The sequence below is a fragment of the Macaca nemestrina genome, chromosome 15, assembly GCF_043159975.1.
Source record: "Macaca nemestrina isolate mMacNem1 chromosome 15, mMacNem.hap1, whole genome shotgun sequence".
NCBI classification, from domain to species: Eukaryota; Metazoa; Chordata; class Mammalia; order Primates; family Cercopithecidae; genus Macaca; species Macaca nemestrina.
In genome coordinates, this window is record NC_092139.1 from 35548846 (window position 1) to 35570194 (window position 21349).

General features: G+C 53.0%; 1 protein-coding gene and 1 gene segment (V, D, J or C); one reads left to right on the forward strand and one right to left on the reverse strand.

Annotated features, from left to right (window-relative positions):
* The window catches only part of LOC105481632 (tyrosine-protein phosphatase non-receptor type substrate 1-like), a 127791-nt gene extending 107571 nt beyond the window's left edge, over nt 1-20220 (reverse strand). Inside the window, exon 1 of the C gene segment in view lies at nt 20018-20220.
* Nucleotides 20221-20416: 196 nt separating this feature from the next.
* LOC105481633 (tyrosine-protein phosphatase non-receptor type substrate 1) overlaps nt 20417-21349 on the forward strand; it is a 46183-nt gene continuing 45250 nt past the window's right edge. Inside the window, exon 1 of the mRNA XM_011741365.3 lies at nt 20417-20811. The gene's annotated coding sequence lies outside the window, so the exon portion shown is untranslated. The remainder of the gene's footprint in view (nt 20812-21349) is intronic.

Here is a 21349-nt window from a genome sequence, read left to right on the forward strand (position 1 = left end):
ACTGTTCTGAGGTTTAAGTGAGGGCTCTGTTTACAGTGACAGGCAATCCATAATCAATAAAAGCGCACGCTAGCCCTACCAGATTCCTCCTTCTCTTAGCTCAGAGGACTTCTCCCCATGTGTCTCTTTCTGTCTTATTCCTCTCTCTTGCTCTCTGCCATCTCTTCTGAGGCATATCTGTCTTGCTTTGAAAAGCTTCCCTTTGTCACTTTCCTCTCTATCTTATTCCCTTCTGGGTCCTAAATCCTGGCTCTGAGTTTCTGTGCTGCATAAACTTCAGCATAGACAGGGCAACCCTCCTGACTGTGAATACTCTCAAACTTTATAGAAATTTCTCCCGGGGAACTGGCTAAATGCAGAGTCCTGGTTCCAATGGAGAGAATCAGATTCTATAGGTCTGGGAGGGGGTGAGAGAGTCTGCATTTTAACCACTATCCTCTCCACAACCTTTCACCCTGGGACCACCCAGGCTGGCTCTTGAGGACAGCCTTAGCTCCTTGGAGAAGCGCTGCATTTGCCCTCAATTTCCTCATCTGTCAATTTGGAGTAAACAGAAACTACTTCCCAAGGTTGTTTTGTTTTTTGTTTTTTTTGAGACGGAGTCTCGCTCCGTCGCCCAGGCTGGAGTGCAGTGGCCGGATCTCAGCTCACTGCAAGCTCCGCCTCCCGGGTTCACGCCATTCTCCTGCCTCAGCCTCCCAAGTAGCTGGGACTACAGGCGCCTGCCGCCTCGCCCGGCTAGTTTTTTGTATTTTTTAGTAGAGACGGGGTTTCACCGGGTTAGCCAGGATGGTCTCGATCTCCTGACCTCGTGATCCGCCCGTCTCAGCCTCCCAAGGTTGTAAAGATGAAATGAAATAATTTTTCTGGAAAGCAAACACCTCTTCTCTGTCTTGGCTTTTGTAAAATTTATTTTGTCTCTGACTTTCCCATTCCCTATTTCTGGTGTTTTTCCTATTTCATTCTCTGTCCTCTCTCTCCCTACCCCCTACCTGGAAGTGGACCCAACTCCAGAGCCGAAATGAAAAAAAATTGAACAAATGTGGCCCTTCTGTAAGGCCTGGAGGCCCCAAGACCATCCAAATGACCTGTCCAGCTCCCTCCTACTGGCGCCCCAGCAGTCCCCAAGACCAAGCATCCCCAACCCTGCAGCCCCCACAGCAGCAAAGCTGGGGAAAGATGGGGATCCAGTGTGCAGGAATGGCCCTGCTGCTATGGAAACCAGCGCTCAGGAAACGCTCAGAGATGATCCATTCTGGGGAGCGGCCTGGCCTTGGGGGAGGGGGAAAGGCCAAACTCTGCACCTTGCACTTTGCCCTCCCATTACTGGCCATGTGATGCTGGGCAAGTCACTTAACCTCTCTGAGCCCTCCTCTCCCTCACCAGGCCCCAAACAGCAGCCCCCATTATCGGTGGGTGATAACCGCCGCTGATGACTGAACGCTGCTCTGCGGCTTTCAAGCCTGAAGACACGCCAAATTGCCATTTGCTTTCATTACTGAGAGCTCGAAATATTCTAGTGCCAGCTTGCTGCATGACCCCGTGCCTCTGAGGGCCACCAAACGATTTCCATGATAGAATTCCCTCTCGCAGAGGTGCAGAGTCCACTCTGAGTCACTCTACAACACACACACACACACCACACATGCACACACACACCGCACACACACACACTAGCTACTGAGCTAAGTTGCCCATACACTTGCCTCACCCCGGTTGCGCTGCGATTCCTCTTCTAGGAAGGGAAGAAGTGAACACAATGTCTCCTGATTACTCCATCAGCAGCGCCCAATGCTCTGCAGCTGCAGAACTTATCTCATGGTGCCTTTTCCTTCCTCAATGTCTCCCAGGGCACCTCCCCTCCGAGATCCCTCCCACAGTTCCGTGTGCCTCCAGGCCTAAGTCTAAGCTCAACAGCCTGACCTTCGAGGCCCCCAGAGCCACCTGTGCCCTTGCTCCACAATGTCACCCCTCTATGTGCAACAGCAGCCCCTGTGAAGGCAGGGATTCTGTTTGCTATTGTAGCCGCTGGAACCCCAGTGCCTGGGTCAGTGCCTGGTACATCCTGAGGCCAGGGGAGCAGAGGATAAGGGCATGCATGAGGGGGTGGCTACTACATGCCACCCACCCCGGGGGCATCAAGTAAGACCCTTACCCTCCTTGTGCCTCAGATTCTCACACACTCCTCACAACACACAATAACACACCACACACATATACACTCTCAAACTCACACACACACAGCAACATAAGCACACATCCCACACTCCCCCAAACACAAACACACACACCATGGTATACGAAGAGCATCGGACCCCCTAGCCATCTGGCTGTCCCCTGAACAAGCTGTGCACTTCCCTCCCTCCTTACCTTTGCTCACGCAGTTTCGTCTTCCAAAAACCCACTTCCAACAAGTTCTTCCAGAGCTCTCAGGGATCCTCTGCACCTGACTCCTCCTCAGTAATCAATGTAATTTTTCAGAGAACAGGGTGATTTGCCCAAGATCATACAAGAAGTGTGTGGCCACAGAGCCTGTGTCAGAACCCAGGCCTTGGGGGGGATACTGAGTCCAGCTGCTCCGAAGAGCATCCGTGCATTGATTCAGCCAGCCAGGCGTCTGTTTGTTTGTTTTCCCAACACACACTTATTACGCCCCAGGCAGGCTGCTCAGTGCTGGGGACCCAGCCATGAACAAGGCCAGCACAAGCAGCCCAGAGAAGCAGACAGATGCTAAACAAGTAATTACAAGTGTGATGGATGCCACAAAGGAAAAGCAGCGAGGGCCCTGGGAGGGGACAGTGGGGGATGCCAACATCTCCCATTTGTACAAGGTTTGCAGAAACCTTACTGCAGTGGTGGTCCTGCAGCACCTCGCATCAGAGTCCCACTTAAAGCCCCCAGGCATGCAGACCCAGCACTTTTGGGGAGGGCTGTTTCTTCCCAGGGAAGGACACTGTGAGATTTGAGGACCACAGCTTTAGAGGCCTGGGTGAGGGGGGCCGAAGGCGGTAAATGTTTTCTAAGTATCTACCACGTCTTGGGCTGAATCACCTCCTGCCAGGCCACTGAAGTAGGCAGCATTAGCCCCATTTTACAGAGAAGCGAACCAAGGCCTAGAAAACCCCAGTGATTAGTGAGTGTAAATGGGGGACTCGAACCCAGGCCTGTCAGACTCCAGATCTCAGGAAGGTCCTTAAAGAAGGTCCTTAAAAAAGGGCACTGGCTCTTGGGTGCCCAGTACACAACCCTGCCAAATGGGCTTACAGTTAAAAGGGAAACAGCTAGCACTCAGTGACCCCAGGTCACCGAAAACAAGGTGCCACTTGTGCTTCCCAACAGAGCATGTTAGTCACATGGTGCTAAGTGGCTCTGATATCATAGTGGGCATCCAGCCAGATACCTCCACTGACCAGGTGTGTGGCCTCAGGCAAGTTGCTTAACCTCTCTGGGCTCAGTTTCCTGTCTGTAAAATGGAGACAATGGTGGTGGTGAGGAGTTTCTCTGCTTAGGCTTCCTTGCCTCCCCTCACCCTCTCCCTCCCTCTGCTCCATTCACACCAGCCTCCCAGCCTTTCTCAAACATGCCAGGCCCTGTCCCTGCTCAGCAGCTTTGCATATGCTGTTCCTTCTGCCTGAACGCTCTTCCTCCACATAGCTACATGTCTCCGTTCATATGTCACATTTTCAGAGAGACCCTCCCTGACCTCTTGGCAGAAATCACCCCCACACCACCATCCCCCTGCATCCATCCCCCTGCATCCATCCCCCTGCATCCATCCCCCTGTATCCATCCTCCTGTATTCACCCCTCTGTAGCCACCCCCCTGTATCCATCCCCCTGCATCCATCCCCCTGCATCCATCCCCCTGTATCCATCCTCCTGTATTCACTCCTCTGTAGCCACCCCCCTGTATCCATCCCCCTGTATCCATCCCCCTGTATCCATCCCCCTGCATCCATCCCCCTGCATCCATCCCCCTCTATCCATCCCCACTTTATTTTTCTTCCCCACACTGTCACAGCTTTGACCCCCACCTCCCTGCGTGAGAACGTAAGTTGCAGGGGGGTAGAGGCTTTGTTTTGTTCAGTTGTTTCCCCAGTCAAGGCTCTTGACTAGGGCCACCCAGAGTTAACAAGCATGCAAGGGCTCAAGCCAGCCAGGCCTTTTGCATTGCCATGGCCTGTGAGGCCCCTGGCAGCCCATTGGAGGGGTCTCTAAGGCATCTGGGAGGCTGGTTCTAAGCATCCCACCCCTAGCCTGGCAGACAGCGGGCATTGTCAGAACATGTCTGAGGCTTTGCTGACCTGCTGTCTGAAAGCGGACACTGCCTAGGCTTCCTGGACCACAGCAAAGACGCTGAAGAGAGGGGCAATGAATTCCCCTGGGACCCCTCCCCAAATGGCCCTGAAACTGGCAGGCAATGGGAAACCCGCCCCAGGCTTGGCAGGGGCCTGGCAGAAGCTCAGTGCCGAGGGCCAAGGGCCTGCCAACCTCACTCCCCCAAACAGCAACCAATTGTCCCAGCGGCGCCCAAGTTCCCTGAAGACCTCCCAGCGGCCACTCTCTCACAGAGACACCCGCTCTCAAAGGGGCCAGCAGTCTGGCTGCTTCCGGCCACGACCACAACCAAGGAGGATGGACCAGCATGGTGGTCCCTGCTTCACAGGAGGCCCCGGGACTTCCGAGCCCTGATGGGAACTCGCAGCTGGGTGCTTGGTGAGGAGCGGGCGAGGACAGATCCCGGGGGCGGGCCAGTCCTCCTGGCATTTGTATGCAGGTGCAGGCCCATGAACATGAGCTGGAATCTATCAACAGAAAATAAAACACTCAGGGACAGAAGCCTCAGAAGACAAACTGCTGCAGGGCGAAGGTGGCAGCCCCCCCGCTTGCTGGGTGTGCAACATGTCTCAGGCCCACTCTGGATAGGCATTCATCCAACCCTCAGACAGGGAGATGGGAACTGTGGGCCCTTCACATCTCAGAAAAGGAAATGAGGGAAGCCATTTGCCCAGAAGAGGGAAGCCGGGATTTGAACCCAGGTCTCCTGGCAAGGCCTTGACCACTGTGCTACATCCTAAACCTCCCTTGATGGGGATGAGGAGGGGCTGGTCACCAGGAGTCACATTCCCACGAAAAAGTCTCATTGGTGCCCCCCAGAGCAGCGGGTCTGGGTCCTGCTGCAAACCACCTGTGTCAGAATGGGATGCACGGAGCTTCCTAGAAAGCCCGTTCCCAGGCCCATTCAGACCTGCTGGGGCTACATTTTTCACATGATGCTACTGGATTCCGAAGCACACTAGAGTTTAAGAACCACTGGCTTAGGGACAATTCTGACCTAGACGGAACTAGCGATTTATTTGTCAGGACAATAGACCTTGAGCAGAGCTGCCTGTGTGGGATCCGGAGGTGACAATAAAAATGGCTGTGGATCGGTCATTGAGTATGTGCTAGGTGCTCTTTTAAGTGCTTCATTCTTATTTCATCCTCAGCACAACTCTATAGAAGAAGTAATAGTATTATCTTCTCCATTTTAGAGATGAGAAAACTGAGGCACAGGGAGCTTAAGTGTGTCCTGCCATCCTGTGAGATGCGTGCAATTGTTTGGAGGAGGTCTATCTTCCATCTGGGTGATCCAGCACCTGCTAGGTGCCCTGTACCTGCCTGCAGCACTGAATATGAACTAGAGCATCCCAAGGGGCAAGCTTTGGGAGCACTCCTGTCCCAACTGCACCCCCACACACACATCCACCTTCCTAGGCATAGAGTCTCACTTACCCTAGCGTGACGGAGCAAGGTGCCACCCCCTTCGTCTTCTTTGTCTATAAGCAGAACTCCTACTATGGAGGTATTAGAGAAATCGGGTCTAAATGGGGCCACTCAGACAAAGCCTTAGGAAGTGGATAGGAGAGGGGTCAAGTTTTGGGATGTGGGTATGAAACCCACCTGGATCCACCACTTGAGCGCTACACAGCCTTGCCTGTGCCTTTCATCCTCGTGTCTGCCTAGTGAGGATCAGAATTGTATGTAATCATGTGAAGGTGAAATATGCAAACTGCCTGTGCACAGTGGGCCTCCCTGTAGTATGTCACTGGTGAAACATACTAAGATTGATGCCACAACCCCGTCAGCAGAACATCTCTGACCCCTCCTTCCAGGGCTCGAGCTAGGGGGTTGTATGTGCCTGGCTGGTGCTCAGGCCTCCTCAGCTGGAGCCTGGAGCGGGAGGCCTGTTTGCTGGGTTATAGGAAGATCTGAGCTGTAGAGCTGGTGCCGGCGAGGAAAGGTATTTGCATCAGATAATGGGTAAAGTGTCTTGTTATTCCATTAACTTGTGTAGCAACGACTGCGGCAGAGGGAGGGAGCATTGGAAACCCACAGGGTAGGCAGGGGATGAGCTCACTGACCCACAGCTAAGCCAGGACTTCCAGGGAGGCTCATCAGCCTCAACAGGAGTTATAGGGGTGGCTTTTGGGCAGAGGGGTGTGGGTGAGGCTGCCCCTTGTTCCAGAACCCTAACCTTAAGGTAGGGCCCCAGCTGGGGGCAAAATCAAGAAGCACATCCCAGGCACCACCAGCAACAGTGCCTCACCCTCCCCCACCCCTAATTGACCTCTGAGTCCCTGGGGCTCAGGGGCTCTGACCATGACCACAGCATGCAGCCTCCTGAACAAAAGCACAGATGCTGGAGCCACCCAGATGGGAGTTTGAATCCCGACTCCACCCTTACAAGTTTGATAAGTTGCACAGGCACCTAGCATTGCTGGGCTTTCTATTAAATGGGATACTACTACTACACTCATCCCTCAAGGCCATGTCATCACTCCTCTGACAAATCCCATGGAGTCCCTGTCACGTGCTGGTGCCGTCTAGGCCCTGGGGACCAGCAGGAAACAACAGGGACTGAGTCTTGTTCTGATGAAGTTTGCATTCCAGGTGGGGGAGGGTGCACATAAATAAATAAAAGAAATACGAGAAAGTGATAAGTGCTATAAAACTTGGAAATGGGATAACGAGGGGCCAGGTGTAAGGAGGAGGGGTCTTTTAGAGAACGAAGGAAGGATACTCTGGGAGGAGGCATTTGAACTAAGGCACAGGTGACATCAACAGCCTTGAAGGGCCCCAGGTTGGACACATTTGAGGACACGTTGAGAGGCACATTTGAGGAGAGGATGGAGGCCAGCGTGGCTGAAGCAGAGTGGGCAGCAAAGACGGACAACCTCAGGATGGAGAAGAGTGGGGACTGGCCACATAGAGCAGCGTGGCTGTAGGATTCAGTTTGACTGGAAGCACCATGGCAGTCCCTGGAGGTTCAGAGCAGGGGAGGGACGTGATCTGATTTTGATGGTTCAAAGGCCTCCTGGCTGCCGGTAGGGGATGGATTGCAGGGGCCAGAGTGGTGCAGGGGAGCTGAAAAGAGGCTGGTACAGCCATGGGTGTGAGAGCAGCTGTGGTCTACGAGGGCAGTGCGGGGGAACGTGGGACGAGATGGTGGATCAGGGCTGGGCTGGGTTTTAAAGATACTGTCACAGGACCTGAGGATGATGAACAGGAGAGGGAAAGGGAAGGGACAAGGATGGCACAGGTGATTGAGACTGTGTATGTTGGCAGAGGGTTTTATTGAGCATGGCCCCTTGCACACAGTAAATGCTGGTAAACACTGCCCATTGGGAAAGCATAGTGTTCTATACTAAGCACCACCTTCTAAAGGGACCAGCCCTGTCGATCAACAGAGCGGCATTTCTGGTCTCAGATTCCTGGACTGGGCCACATGACCTCTGAGGGGATAACAGAGGACTCCACGCAGGAACAGGTCGGCCAGTCACGTTGCCCAACATGTGCGATGACAGTATAAACACCAGGGTGACTTGTCCAGGTCACTGGGCTTATTAGGGGCAGAGTGAGACCCGGAAAGCAAGTCTCTTGACCCTGTAAAATGCCCTCTGGGATCCAAAGTCTGAGATTCCCAGGTGCAAGTCCTTCTCTGGACCTCGCGCTTCAGTAGCAGTGTCCAACCTTAGGGACTTTGTGTTTGCTGTTCCCCTTTCTGGAGCCTCCCATGACATTTGGATGTCATTTGGCCTCTCTGTGCCCTCTCACCCTGGCAGTGCTGCAGAAGTCAGCCTTCAAAACTGACCCACGCCTCCCTGGGCCTGCAGGGTTTCACAGAGCTGGGCAGCAGCTTGGCTTACCCCTAGGGTCAGGTCATCACCATTGCCTCATTTCCTTCCACAGCCAGCTTGGAAGGATTCCCCAGCCTTGTGCCAGGAGAGGCTGGCACGGCTGCCAGAGCCCCATTCTGTGGCACCATAGGCCCTCACAGGGACTGCCCTGGCTCCTGGTGGCCAAGCCACACAGGATAGAACCACCTTTCCTGCTGGGACACAGCCCAGGTGGAATCCCCCTTTCTTTCTCGCGGACCAATCAGATGTGAGTCAGGGACTCTCTCATTAACAATTTTCCTTCCTTCCTCCTCCCCTGTTATGAGGCCAGGAGCAGGCATCGACCTGCATGGCAGGCGAGGAGAGGTGGAGCCAGTTGGAGCAAATGCCCATTATGCCTCTTGCCTGGTAAGGTCACCCAGGAGCCTTGAGCCAGCAGCCGTTCCTTCCTCCATCTCCAAGGGTCTGGCCTTATGCTAGCCCCCGACTCAGGACAGACTTTACACTTAACCCCAAAGCAGTCCCTGCCTCACTTCAGGCCAAGTTCAGACAAGAGGCAATCAGGGACTTAACTGGCTGCCAGAGAAGGGCAGCCGCCTGGTTATTAAATATTAAGTGGCAAGAGCCTGAGAACGTATAATTGCAAATGAGACTCTGAGGCAGATGTTGCCAACAGCTTGGACCGGTGCATGCAGTTGGGACCAACAGGGGATTTCAAGTACCACCAAGCCAGGCTGCTGGCAAGGGCCCCACATTTGCTGGGCACCTGCTGGGTACCAGGCCCTGAACTGGATGCTACAGGTAAAAAGATTAATCAGACATGGCTCCAGCTTCAAGAGGTTCCCTGTCTAGTGAAGAAGTAAGCAAGGGCTCACAACCACAGGTAATCTCGGGTGTAGTGTGGGCCCCAGGGAAATAGCTAGAAGGGGTTGGAGAATTGAGGCTTTAGAGTGGAAATGAGCTGACTTTGAACCATACGTTCAGTCAGTTAGTCATTTAACAAACATTGGTTCAATACCTAATGTGTGCAAAATGTAGATTCTAGGAAATAAAGTATTAAATAAACCAAACTTTCTCATGGTGCTTACAATTGAGTGAGAGCGTGTATTCCATGGATGAACAAGGGTTTGCACCAAGAAGAAGAGATAAAAAGGAAAGAGAGCCTGTGCAAACATTCAGAAGCATGAAGTCAAGTAGATTCAAGGTGAAAAGGGGAGTTCACTGCGGCTGGACATGTGTGAAAGGGAGGGAGTGAAGGAGGAAGCGAGGGAGGGGATGGCCAGTAGCCAGAGCCTGAAAAGCTGCCACATTAAAGAGTGTAGGTGAGTCCTGGAGGATTTCAAAGTACAGTGCAATGCCCTCCCTCAGGGACAGTCCATGGCTCCCGGGGTTCCTGAGATAGGACATAGCCTGTTTTTTTTTTTTTTTTTTTTTTTTTTTTTTTGAGACAAAGTCCCGCTCTTGTCCCCCAGGCTGGAGTGCAATGGCGTGATCTCGGCTCACTGCCTCTCGGGTTCAAGCGATTCTCCTGCCTCAGCCTCCCAAGTAGCTGGGATTACAGGATTATGGGTGCCTGCCACCGAACCCGGCTAAATTTTGTATTTTTGGTAGAGACGGAGTTTCACCATGTTGGTCAGGCTGGTCTTGAACTCCTGACCTCAGGTGATCCGGCTGCTTCGGCCTCCCAAAGTGCTGGGATTACAGGCATGAGCCACCGTGCCCAACTGGACATAGTCTACTCTTTTAAGCAGTAAGAGGAAGCAATAAGAGGAAGGAGACACCTCACTGAATATCCTGGGGCATGCATGTGGCTGCCTGGTTAGCCACCCACCCCCACCCCAGACTGGGTTACTGAACCTCCACCAAGGGAGGATCTCAGGGGAACCGAGCCCCGCCCCTTTACTCTGCCCACACCTGCAGCCTGTGCCAGCTCCTGAACTGCTGAGAACATATCCTGGGAACACAGGTGCCTTTGTCTTTGCCAGGAACTCAGTCCCTGCAGAAGGTGGCGGTGGGGAGAGTAATATGAGACCCCAGACCCTTCAGGCAACAAGTCCTTGTCCAGCAAGGGAGCCAGGGAAGATTCCAGTGCAACACTTCCAAGAATGTCCTCACTGGCTGGACCTCAGTTTCCACTGCCCTGCCCGGAGCCAGGGTGGGGTGGATTGGATGAACTTTCAAGGTCATTTCCTGGCCATGATTCTATACAAAGAGAAGAGGGACAAGAAGAACTGCACGTGCATGTGAAGATGCTAAAATCCCAGGAGGATTAGGGTCCTTGAAGAGGTTCTATGAGTCTAGAGTTGCATTCGGCTGAGATTCTAGTATTCTATAGTTCGAAAATTCCGAGAGTTTAGAATCCTGTGATTCCAAGACTCTTACTTGATTAGGGGAAGGAAGACATCGTAGTCATCACATCCTCTTAATAAAATTCACGCCTCTGGAAAGAACCCCACACCCATAACTCCAAAGCCAAGCAGGCTTGTTTTCCCCCTTTCTGCCTTTAAATTGTCTTTTCGCTCTTTGGTGTCTGCTCATCTGCACACCCCCACTCCACAGTCCCTCCTCCAAGCCTGGCAGCCACACATTTGCCATCTGCATATAACCCAGTGATTAGCACAGCAGAGCAGGAGAGGAGGGTGTGGAACCCATGCTGCCTGCCAGTCAGACGGCCTTAAGTCGACCAGGCTGCAGCGAGTCACCCCAGCTCCCTGAAAGGGCTGAGCAGGGAAGGGAAGCACACTCCTGCAGATTCAGACACACACACACACAGAGACACACAAAGGAGGGCCCCAGGCACACAGACACACAAAGAAACAGAGAGAGATGTGCACGCACACACAGACAGTGCAAACAGCACACGCCCACACGTGTGCAGCACTCACACACATGCAAACAAACCAGAGACAAACACCCCACAGTGACATACACCTGGGCACACATGCAGAAACACAGAGAAAGACATGCACAGCGCACGTGCATATTTGCAGTGCAACACATACACACACACTCATATACAGCCACACAGCAGAACACATGATGCATGCATACACACACATATGTACAAACACATGCAAATAAATCCAAACAAATAGATACAGATTCAGAGTTACACAGATCAACACACTTCCAGGGGGGACAACAGCACTGAGTTGTTAACACACCTCCAAATGACAGTTGTCAGAATCACCCTTCTCATCCTCATCTTCCACTCCCTCTCATTCATAGGACATTATTTAGGACCCACTCTGCACACAACCTGGCACTGAGCCCCTGGGAGATCCCAGGGCTCTGACACAGGAGTGTAAGAGGAGGAGCAGTTCAGTCAGTTCCTGGGAACTCAGAGGCAGCTAGAATACAGATAGGCACTGGGCTCAGGAAACTTCCCAGAGCTCTACAAAATAGATTGCCTGGAAAGGTAGTGAGCTCCCCACCACTGGAGGCAATCTAGTGCAACCAAGGGTTTTGGGCATCAGATGGGAGAGTGGGTGCCAGGGGAATTGAAGGCCTTTAAAATCGATTCCAGCCCTGAGAGTCTCTATTTCTATCAATTCCACTGGGCTTCAAAACAGTGATCTTCAAAATTTTTTGTATCATATTCCCTATTAGCAAAAATGTTTTAAACATGTATTCCTCAATGTATATTTGATACTTGTTACAAATTTTTATATATTTCTTTGTTGTGTACTTCATAGAACACACACAAAAATATAAAAATTTGAAATAATGGATAAAGGTATATAGATCACTACTTTAAAGGACAGGTGAAACTGAAGGGAAAGTGATATAACATTTATTAAGTCCCTCCTGTGTGCCAGACTTTTGTTATATATTATTCCTTTGAATCTTCAAATAGCTCTGTAAAGAAGCTATCATGAATTTTCCATTTTGTAGATGAGAAACTAAATAAGACAAATAAAATCATTTCCCCACAGTCTTGCCACCTGTAGCTGCCACGGCTGGAATCTGGACCCAAGTAAGCTGGCTCCGGAGCCCACTGCCCACGCTGACCGCTCCCGTGTCATACAGGAAGCAGGGAGCTGGGGAAAGACCCATTTGGTTTTGGAGGCAACAGGCTGAGTGGAGGGCCTGCACAATTTGTCAAGAGCCCTGAATGAGGGCCTTGAAGCCGAGCAACAGGTATGATTCTCAAACCACAGACACAGCTGGGCCAGACGTGGCCATTTCTTTCCTTTAAATCTTCACTGCTCAAAGGGCAGTCCAGGGACCAGCAGCTTCAACCTCGCCGGGAAGTTTACCAGAAATGCAGAATCTTGGCCCTGCTACAAACCTACTAAGTCAGAATCTGCATTTAACAAGAATAAAGTTTGAGAAGCCCCAAATTACTTAAATTCATCTGGTCTGTGAATGCATCCCATGGGGGTGACGTGAAGCAAGCCCAACCTTGGTCATTCTTGGGGCTCTCTCCTCTCCAGAGCCTGCTCAGATCCAGGGTCTTAAGAGAGTCTCTGGACATTTGAGGTGGCTTCCACAAATCTGTCCACACTGCTTGCCTGCAGCTCCTAGGCTCCTAATCCCACAGTGGCTCCCATCTGGCTCTGAGTAAAAGCTGAAGGCCTCACCTTGGCCTGCACGGCCCAGCAGACTGGGCCCTGCTTCCTCTCTAACCTCATCACCTGCCTCACTCCTGACAAGTTTCCCGTTGCCTGGCTGCCCAGCTGCGCTTGAACTTGTCATCCCGGAGTCTTCCCAGGGTCTTTGCACTGGCCATTCCTTTCACCTGGTGTTCCTGTGGCTCTCCTTCGTACTTTCCTTAGGAAACCACTCCCTGAGTGAGACCTCCATGCATAGAACAGCATCCTCTCCCCCTAACTCACGTGTTTATCTTTCCATCTCCCTCACTAGAATGCGAATGCCTTGAGTGCAGGAACTGTGACTATCTCATTTCCAGCATCCAGCTGAGCCCCTGGCCATAGTAGGTGCTCAATAAATATCTGTTGACTGACGGAGGCTGTGCCCATTGTTCCATGCTGAGGGACCCTCATCTCAGCCACCCTGTGAGGTTGTGGGGTCTTCCATGAGGGCAGAGGCCTTGAGACACAGGTATGGCTACCTGGAGCCACCATGAGGCCTGCCCTGGAGGCCTTGTCCCCTCCCCAATCCTGCTGGGGTGGGGGCAGCACCCCCTGTCAGCCTGACCCCCTCCAGCTTCTCCAATGTGCTTGCCCCCAACCTCTCCCAGTCTTTCCTGGGAATCTCTTTGGTTTTAGACCTCACTAAAGACTAAGGGGCCTTCATTTTTCTGCCTAAATCCCTGCAGCACCTGTTTACTAAGCCCAACTATTTGCTTGAAGCCGAAGAGAAGAAACATAAAGAGGACAAACAGACTAATATTTTCTAACGTGGCCTGTCATGCCTACAGGCCATTAGAGCTCAGGCCACCCATTTCCCTCTCTGCACCTCAGTCTCCTCATCTATTCCCAGAGATTCATAGGGATAGTTACCACCTTTTTTGCTGAAGAGGGAAGGAGACACAGTGAGAAAGAAAACTATAATGGTGGAATTTCAAGTATGAACCAGCCCAGGGTTGTAGGCACTGGGGCAGCAGGGTGTGAGTTGGGAGTAACGAGGGAGACTAAGGGATCTGCTATCAAAAGATCTGCTATCAAAAGATCTGGCCTTGCTGTGCCACTAACCCAGTATGTTGGTCAGGTAGAGCCTCTGTTTCCTCATTTGTACAGCTATGAGGCTCCCATCAGGTACAGACCAAAGAGCTCCGGGAGACTTCCCAATCCACTTCCATCCTTGCTCCAGCAGCAGCGGCAGCATGAAGGCTGGTGTGGCCAACTGCTACCCAGAGGCCATCGTCCCAATCAGAAGCTGCAGCAGCAGAGAAAGTGGTATGTGTCATTTAGGCTTTCCCTGAGCGCCAAACCAGTTCCTACCCAGGGACAGACACTTCCTCTCTTGGGTACAGGAATGAGGCCAACTAGAGTCTTGGCTTCCCTGCCCAGGAAAGCAGCCGGGAGTTCAACGAGGACACCTGTTCCTTCAGGAAGCCCAGGCCACGCCAGGCCCTCAGGGTGGCAGAGCCTGAGCCCCTGGATCCAGCCACCAGTGCCCTCATGGACAGAGCTGCATCCTGCTTCCTGCTCCTTCTTTCACTCTATCAGTAGTTTTGCATGAGGCCCTGCTCTGTGTGGGCTCAGCTCCAGGTGCTGGGGAACAAAGGCAAAGAGCTCTTATGGAGTTCAAACATCAGTGGGAGAGAGCCACGCAACCAATCAAATGTATAACATTGATATGCTGTCAAGAAATGGAAATGCTATCAAAAAATAAAGTGGAGTAGGAAATAGGAAGTGATGGGACAGTTTTAGCTGAGTGGTCAGGACATGCTTCTCGGCAGAGGTGACATTTGACCAGAGACCCTAAGGAAGAGTCAGGGGCAAACTAGGCAGCTAGCTGAGGAAGAGGGTTCTAGGCACAGGGAACAGCCTGTGCAAAGGTCCTGAGGTAGGCACCTGCTGGGCATGTTCAAGGAATATTGAGATGAATTAACTGCAGTGGAGTGAGCAAGGGAGAGAGTGTGGGGAGACCAGGTCAGTGAAGCAGGGTATCACAGGGGGCCTTTTGAGCTGCATCGAGAACTTCAGGTTTTACTCCAAGAGAAGGAATGGAAGGCCACTGGGGGGCTTTTATTGAAGAAGCAACAAGGGGTGAAGTCCAGGAAGTAGGGAGCCAGTGAGGAAGTGACTGCACTAATCCAGGTGAGAAATGAAGGTGCTGGGACCAGAGTGTGATGCAGGTGGGAAGGAGTGGTTGGATTCTGGGTTTATTTTGAAGGTAGAGCCAAGAGGATTGGCTGGCAGGGAAGAAAGAGAAAGAGATGAGTCAAGGAGGGCACCAAGGTATTTTTCCTGAGAAACTGCATGAACAGAACGAGATGGAGTAGGCAACAAACATCATTCTCAGCTGCCATGCATTGGTGCATATTTTCTCTGTCTCTCTCTATCTCTGTCTCTCGATCTCCTCTTTATGCATTAATCCTGCCCTTACATATTTTCAGATGAGAAAACTGAGGCTAAGACCCATTTGAGATCACACAGATAGTGAGGGGCAGAGTCTGGAATTGCATGCATATCTCTTAGCCACCGAGCTATGCTGTCCCATCAGAACTGGAGTTAGCGTCATCTGTTCATTCCTTATTTCATCCACCAGATCCTTGTGCGTCTAAGACCTTTCAGCAGGCCCGGTGCTGGGCACCAGAGAAGAACCTGGAAATCATCAAGCCCAGGTCTCTCAGTGATGGCTGAGGCAATCAGCTCTCTGCCCCTGCAACACCACCAGTACAGGGATGCCCACCCAGAGGTTTTGGGGAGGGCTCAGCTCAGCACAGCTGGGCTCGGCTCTGGGTGGAGCCAGGTCCCCAGAGCCTGAGAACAATGTTTAGGGTCTGACAGTGTGGTCCCACCCTTGATGGGCTCCTATGAGCTGCCTGCCTGCTGCGTTGCTCAATTGCTGACTTCCCCAGGAAAGCACTAATTACGGCAAAGCTCCCCTGGGCCCTGGCTTGGCAATCTGTCACAGCCCCTAGGCTTCAGAGCACTGGCTACAGTCTCTACAGCAAGCCAAGCACTGTCCTGCTCTCTGCCTTCATGCTAAGGGGAAGACAGAAACCAGAGGGATGGACAGACTAACCAACAGGGAAACTGGGGCTTGGCTTACAAAGGAGTCTCACCTTGGCTTGAATGGCAGTCTATTCAGCGGTTCTCAAAGTGTGATCCCTGAATCAGTAGCATCAGGATCACCTGGGACCGTGTTAGAAATGCAAATTTTCAGACCTTACCTAAGACCTACTGAATCAGACACTCCATGGCTGGGGCCCTGGAATCAGTGTTTTAACATTCCCTCCAGGGGCTGTTGGTATCAGCTCACATTGTAGAACCAAAGCTCTGATTCCTGTACAGCTGTGGTTGGAGGGAGGCCTGTGGAGAGGTGATTATGAAGTGGGATGGATTGAAGCACAGGCTCATAGAGACCCACCTTCAAATCCAGGTTGTGCCAATTCCTTGCCCTGAGATTGGATCGTGGGCAGAGCACTTCATTTATTTACTTATTATTTTTACTTTTTTAGATAAGTTCTCGCTCTGTTGCCCAGGCTGGAGTGCAGTGGAGCAATCATAGGTCACTGCAGCCTAGAATTCCTGGGCTCAAGCAATCCTCCCACCTCTGCCTCCCAAAGTGCTGGGATTACAGGTGTAAGCCACCATGCCCAGCTCAGTTTTAAAATTTAATACATATTTATTAACAACCTACTGTTTACTGTTGAAGGGCCTGGGGCTGCAGCTCTGGGACAAAACAATGGCAGTGGCCAACACTTAACCTATATTAACTCATTTAACCCTCACAAGAACCCTTTCAGGTAAGGTCCTATCATTACCCCAAAGGAAGCACAGATCATCAAAATAACTTGCCCTACGGGGCTAGTCTGAGAGACCACTGGAGTGCAAGCCACTAGGATAAACTGACCTGGAGCTAGTTAGGGAGACAGAAAAAATGCAATGGAGACACACAATATTAGCAGGTCGTGATGCATGCTATGAAGATAAAATAAAGTAGGGAAGAGGGTAGGGCATATCGGGCAGGGGTGGGGGTGACTACTTTAACAGGGTGGTCTGGCAAGACCTCTCAAGGAGGTGGCGTGTGAGCAGAGCTGCCTCATTTGTAAAATGAGGGAATGATTAGCTCACCCTCCCAGGTGTGGTATGAATGTCACAGTCTGTAAAGCATAGTAGATGCCGAACAGATGGGAATTGTTTGGAAAACTGAGTTCAAATCCTGACTGGTTTGGCAACCCAGAGAAAGGGGCTGTTGTGAGCCTTGGAGATTATCCTTACTCTGCAAGGGCCAGAGGACACAGCAGGGGCTCAGTAAGGTCACTCCCATCTCCCATCCCCCCACCCCACTTGTTCCTCAGCCTGGTGAGCAGCAAGCAACTCTTGGGGCAGTTGGTTCCCTGGTCCAAGCTGCCCAGGAGTCCACGCTGTTTTTATTTTTATTGTTCTGGCTCCACAGCTGAGACCTCTAACTCCAAATGGCTCTTCTTGCCCAGAAAAATAGGTCGTTGGCAGCTCCAGCCTCCTGGCAGGCCTGCCTGCTGACGCCAGCCCAGGGTTACGGGAAGTGGGGAGCAGAGCGCGGGCAGGGCTGGAACCAGGTGAAGTTGGGCTGTGCAGGTGCCAGCGTGCCCCACAGGGTGGCCCTGGTGAAGTCGTGTTCTGTCTCTGGGCATGTTTCCTCACCTCTGGGAACCCCGTGGAGTTGCTGAGGCTTCAGATAACGTATTTCAAAGGGCCTAGAACACACAAGGATGTCATCCACCCCCCTGCAATGGCCAAACTCCAGATAGGCCCTGCCATGCTATCATGGCTGCTTTCACTTCTTTGTCACTATTGACCCCATCATATCAGAGTTTGTCATCCCCATTTCACAGATGAAAAGACTGAGGCTCAACATTTTGTTTTGCCCAAGTTGCATAAGTCAAATCGGCAAAATCTTGGCTTCCAAGCCCCTGATCCTCTCCTCCTCATGCCCATTTGTCTTCTTCCCTTGACAACAGGGAAGGAATGTGATCTGACTTCTGTGCAAGGATTCCTCAGGCTGCTGAGTCGAGGAATCGACAGAAGGCACAAGGTGGAAATAGGGCGCCCAGGTGAGAGCGGTGGAGGCTCAGACGAGGGCGGAAGCAGCGGAGGTGCTGAGAAGTGGTTTGGCTCTGGTTGTGATGAGAAGGCCCAGCAGGCAGGATTTGCTGACAGATTGTGCCCTCTAGGAGTAAGAGGAAGAGTCAAACAGAAAATGCAGGGATGCAACCACCCCTGGCTTCCCATCTCACCTCCTCAGTGAGACCTTCCTTGATCCCTTTTCAAAATTGCAATCTATCCCTCTCATCAGCGCTCTTGGGCCACTTCCCTGGCTAATTCCCCCACCCCGTAGCACCCATCCCATTTGACGAACTTATCAGTTCGTTTCCTCCCACTAGAATGTCAGCTCCTTGAGGGCAGGGATTTTTATCTGTTTTCCAACTGTTGCATTCCCAGTGCCTGGCACCCAGCAGATGCTTAATAAACATTGTTGAGTGCATGAATGAATATGTGTGAAGGCAGTTAGATTTTAAAGTAGGGCAGCCCAGACCTCTTGCTGTGGCAGTGGCTGATTCACGTCAATTATCTGCCATAATCTCTCTGTGTGGCCTCAGACAAGTTGCCCCTCACCTCAGTTTACCCATGGCCCGTGGGTCTCAGTGGCTTCTCAGCCTTGAGATTGGCCAAGGATGATTTTTATGTGGACAGAGAACAAGGGTCAGGGCCCCCTCCTGAGGGAGAGGTGAGGGAAGCCCTGCTGAGCGCCTTTGCCAAAGGTACTATATATAAATAGCAGGTGGTTCAATTATTATCTTTCCCTAATCCCCAGTTTCCTAATCCCTGGGCAGGTTTGTGAGTGTGTGTGTGTCTTGGGGAATTGAACAGCAGAGCCTTCTGGAAGTCCAGGGCAGGAGGCTGCCTCTTCTCTGACTTCATCAGCAGCCTCGATCTCCACTCCCACCCCAGATAGAGTCTGGTGACAAATTTTCCCAGGAGCCTCCCTGGTCACCTTCACGGTCTAGACCAGATGTGGCCTGAAGAGATGGAGACCTTCCCTGCCCCCACATCAGATACCAGGATAATCCCAGAACAATATCCTTTCTCATTGGTGCCCAATTCCACGCTCCTCTCTCCAGTCCATCCTACGTTTGGAGAGTGGCCTTTTGGACACATAAATCAGACATGGCCCTCCCATGTTGAAAACCCTCTAGGGGTCTCCCAACTGCAGAATAAATGCAGGCTCTTTACCCAGGTCTTGGAGACCATCCCACCCTCCCCACTCCTGCATGCTGTGCTCTCTCTCCTCCAGCCTAGCCACCAGGGGCCTTCCCCTCCTTGTGCTGGGCCCTCTTCCTGGAACATCTTTCTCCCCAAATCTTCCCCTTGTTGATCCTACTTGTGATTCAGCAACCCATGTCTCAGGGAGGTCCTACTGGCCCCCTTATCAAAATACGCTCACCCCTCTCCTTCTCTAAGTTCAGTCTTCCGTCCTTCATTAATTATTTCTACTTGTCCACTTATCTGTCTCCCCTACTAGAATATAAATTCCTCATGGACAGGGACCTCGTGCTCTCCCACACCCAAAGAAATGAAAATTCCCTTGCACTTCAAATGCTGCCCAAAACCCTGTGGGTTCTCAAGGACTGCTGTCAAACACTTCACTTATTTATCAAATGCTTATGCTGCACTTGGTATATGCTAGGCTCTTTTTAACATGTCTTACAAATATTAACTCATCTAATCCTCACAATTGAGACTCACGCTGGCCTCATTTCAGATGAAGAAGCTGAGGCACAGAAGAGGTAAGGTACTTTCCAGTCTACCCAGCTCATAACAGTAGCCAGGGGATTTGAACCCAGGGAGTTCAGCCCATGTTCTCAAGTGTGGCACCCTCCCTGCCCCCCTGCACAACAGCAGGACCAGGCATTTAACCAGGAGGCTTGGGGCAGGAGGGGAGGTGGTGGTGCTACTTTGCATAGGTCTTTAACCTGGGAATCAGGAATTCAAATCTTGTTGCTACCCCAAGCTTTGCTGTGTGGCCTTAAGCAAACCTATTCCCTCTCTTGGCCTCAACGTTCTGTCCATTTACAGGGCTGGGCCTTCTCTCACCTTGTGTTATTCCTACCCTCTTAACTGCCACTGCGTGAAGCAAAATTCTCTCCCATTAGCAGCGGGTCTTGAACTTGTGTTCCTCCCACAATGCGGAGCCTACTTCTGCCAGGTGACCAGGACACTGACACTCCCCATCACTGACCTGGCTGCTACAGGAACGGCGTTCCCTCCAGGAAAACCGAGATTCTGTCCTCTCCAACTCCAAGCCTCTGGCCCCGGCTCCCACCCCTCATCTTCTTCCGGGCCTGTCCTTCTCCTGGAACCCATGCCTTCAGGGCCCCGCTCTCCCACACACGCCCCCTCCTGGGCCTCCCCACCCCCTCAATCTGCCCTCCACCACCGAGACACCTGGCCAGGGGGCTCCCACCTCCCTGGGAAGGCCCCGGCCCTTCCCCTCTGGTTCCCCGCCACAGCCCCCTTCTCGCTCCCTCTCCTCCCCGCGCCTCTTTTCCAGGCGGCACCGAAGTCCTTCCTACACACACGCTATTTTTGTACCATCACTCTCTTCTTCCTCTCCCCTTCCCCCTGCGTTCACTTACTTCCTTCTTTTCCTTCACCTCGGCCCGGCTCTGAAAGGATCGGGCCCCTCCGGCCCGCACCCATCCCCAAGAGGGGCCTTCAGCTTTGGGGCTCAGAGGCACGACCTCTTGGGGAGGGTTAAAGGCAGACACCCCCCGACCCCCGCGCCTCCACTCCCCGACTCCTTCGCCGCCTCCAGCCTCTCGCCAGTGGGAAGCGGGGAGTAGACGCGCGGCCAGAATCCGGAGGCGAGGGGAGGTCGGCCGCAACTTCCCCAGTCCACCTTAAGAGGACGATGTAGCCAGCTCGCGGCGCTGACCTTAGAAAAACAAGTTTGCGCAAAGTGGAGCGGGGACCCGGCCTCTGGGTAGCCCCGGCGGCGCTTCTAGTGCCTTCCAGCCCTAGCGGGCGGCGCAGGTCCGAGCCTGGCAGGGACGGGGAGGGGCAGAGCGGGACGGGTCGGGGCTGGGGACGAACCGCGCGGGCTTCTGAACTGGCACATTGTCGGAGCCGGAGGCTCGTCTAGTCCCGAGCCCGAGCGGGCTGCGGCGGCTCGCGGGGCCGCCTTCACGGGCAGCAGCCGGGAGCCCGCGCGGGGGTGCCGGGGCCCGGGCGTCGGCGCGGGGGGCGACGCTGCCCTCCCCGGCCGGGCGCGCTGCTCGCAGCCCTCGCTCCCTCCCCCGGGGCGCGCTGCTGGCTGGCGCGCAGGCGGGCGCTCGCTCGCCGAGAAGGTGCCGGCGGGGCCGGAGCCCCGAAGCCTCCCCGGGCGGCGGGAAGACGGGAGGAGGGGGGAAGGGAAGGAGGGAGGGGGCCGGGCTGCCGGGAGGGCGGGGGCAGCGGCCGGGACTGCGGGCCGGGAGCGAGCTCAGCCGCCCGCGCCGTGTGGAGCCCGGGCGGGGCAGGTGGGCAGCAGCGGGGGCGGCTCCGCGCGGCCGGGCTCGGCCGTGCTGCCCCT